This window comes from Moschus berezovskii, chromosome Y (genome assembly GCF_049115385.1).
Source record: "Moschus berezovskii isolate FMDL1 chromosome Y, NW_MosBer_1.0, whole genome shotgun sequence".
NCBI lineage: Eukaryota > Metazoa > Chordata > Mammalia > Artiodactyla > Moschidae > Moschus > Moschus berezovskii.
In genome coordinates, this window is record NC_142489.1 from 12,149,729 (window position 1) to 12,152,671 (window position 2,943).

Below are 2,943 nucleotides of genomic sequence, written 5' to 3' on the forward strand. Positions count from 1 at the left end.
TATTCTTTGGAACTCTGCATTCAGATGCTTATATCTTTCCTTTTCTCCTTTGCTTTTCGCTTCTCTTATTTTCACAGCTATTTGAAAGGCCTCCTCAGAGACAGCCATTTTGCTTTTTTGCGTGTCTTTTCCATGGAGATGGTCTTGGTTCCTGTCTCCTGTACAATGTCACGAACCTCTGTCCAGAGTTCATCAGGCACTCTATCAGATCTAGTCCCTTAAATCTATTTCTCACTTCCACTGTATAATCATAAGGGATTTGATTTAGGTCGTATCTGAAAAGTCTAGTGGTTTTCCCTACTTTCTTCAATTTTGGTCTGAATTTGGCAATAAGGAGTTCATGATCTGAGCCACAGTCAGCTCCTGGTCTTGTTTTTGCTAACTGTATAGAGCTTCTCCATCTTTGGCTGCAAAGAATATAATCAATCTGATTTCGGTGTTGACCATCTAGTGATGTCCACGTGTAGAGCCTTCTCTTGTGTTGTTGGAAGAGGATGTTTGCTATGACCAGTGTGTTCTCTTGGCAAAACTCTATTAGTCTTTGCCCTGCTTCATTTTGTGCTCCAAGGCCAAATTTGCCTGTTACTCCAGGTGTTTCTTAACTTCCTGTTTTTTCATTTCAGCCCCCTATAATGAAGAAGACATGTCTTTTGGGTGTTAGTTCTAGAAGGTCTTGTACGTCTTTGTAGAACCGTTGAACTTTGGCTTCTTCAGCGTTACTGGTTGGGGCATAGGCTTGGATTACTGTAATATTGAATGGCTTGCCTTGGAAATGAACAGAGATTATTCTGTCGTTTTTGGGATTGCATCCAAGTACTGCATTTTGGACTCTTGTTGATCATGATGGCTACTCCATTTCTTCTAAGGTATTCCTGCTCACAGTAATAGATATAATGGTCATCTGAGTTAAATTCACCCATTCCAGTCCTTTTTAGTTCACTGATTCCTAGAATGTCTACATTCACTCTTGCCATCTCCTGTTTGACCACTTCCAATTTGCCTTGATTCATGGACCTAACATTCCAGGTTCCTATGCAATATTACTCTTTACAGCATCGGATCTTTCTTCTATCTCCAGTCACATCCATGACTGTGTGTTGTTTTTGCTCTGGCTCCATCCCTTCATTCTTTCTGGAGTTATTTCTCCACTGATCTTAAGTAGCATAGTGGGCACCTACTGACCTGGGGAGCTCCTCATTCAGTATCCAATCATTTTGCCTTTTGATACTGTTCATGGGGTTCTCAAGACAAGTATACTGAAGTGGTTTGACATTTTCTTCTCCAGTGGACTACATTCTGTCAGACCTCTCCACCATGACCCACCCATCTTGGGTTGCCCCACAGGGCATGGCTTAGTTTCATTGAGTTAGACAGGGCTGTGGTCCATGTGATCAGATCGACTGGTTTTCTGTGATTATGAGTTCAGTGTGTCTGCCCTCTGATGCCCCGTCACAATACCTACCATCTTATTGGTAGGTATTTGGGTTTCTCTTACCTTGGTCGTGGGTTATCTCTTCACGGCTGCTCCAGCGAAGCGCAGCCAGGGCACCTTACCTTGGACAAGTGGTATCTCCTCAAGGCTGCCCCTCCTGACACTGAACATGGAGTAGCTCCTCTTGGCCCTCCTGCGCCCATGTAGCCACCATCCTTGGACGTGGGGTAGCTCCTCTCAGCCACCGGCCCTGACCTCTGGGTTGGGTAGCTCCTCTTGGCCGCCGCCCATGGCCTCAGGCGTTGGGTAGCTCTTCTCGGCCATGCTTCTGCGCGTGGTCGGTTGTGCCAGCGACGCCAGAGCCAGCGTCCTGCGTCTGCAGAACGTACAATAGGAAACCCCAAATCCTTCAAAGAATTTTGTTTCACAAATGTTTTTCTTAATGAAGAAGTGTTACCTTATTAAAATGACCACCACTCAAAGCCATTTTTTTATGTGGTCTGAATAGCAAGTTTACAGTTTCATACCAACTACGCAAAACTTAATTACCAACAGAACGTGGACCTCCTACTTTTATAGACTTGAATACTGAAGCAATGTCAGTTAGGTTTGATATTTATTTCACTTTTTCTTATCTAAATCTTAAGTTTCCTGGAATAAGAAAGTTCAATGTTCAGGAAAAGAAAAGAAAAAAACAAACAAACCTAAATGCTTGAGTTTAAGCCATCTTCAAAAGAAACTTGCCTTCTAAATCATTGTGTTTCAGAACAATAATTGACTACCAGTTCAATGGGTATTGGGTATTAGTGATGGTAAACTTTGTGTTGTTCTTTATGAAATGATACATATAACTGTTGGGTGCATCAGTGCTTTTAAAGGGGGGCTGCATAATATAATAGAGTTAACTATGTAAAAGACGCTTACTCCTTGGAAGGAAATTTATGACCAGCCTAGATAGCATATTAAAAAGCAGAGACATTACTTTGCCAACCAAGGTCCGTCTAGTCAAGGATATGGTTTTTCCCGTGGTCATGTATGGATGTGAGAGTTGGACTGTGAAGAAAGCTGATTGCCGAAGAATTGATGTTTTTGAACTGTGGTGCTGGAGAAGACTCTTGAAAGTCCCTTGGACTGCAAGGAGATCCAACCAGTCCATTCTAGAGGAGATCAATCCTGGGTGTTCATTGGAAGGACTGATGCTAAAGCTGAAACTCCAATACTTTGGCCACATCATGAGACGAGTTGACTCACTGGAAAAGACTCTGATGCTGGGAGCGATTGGGGGTAGGAGGAGACAGGGACGACAGAGAATGAGGTGACTGGATGGCATCACCAACTCGATGGACATGAGTTTGAGTGAACTCCGGGAGTTGGTGATGGACAGGGAGGCCTGGCGTGCTGTGGTTCATGTCGCTAAGAGTCGGACACAACTGAGTGACTGAACTGAACTGAACTGATGTATATTCATGTTAAGAAATAACTTGTGGTTTGGCTGTTTTCTGGATTTTAAA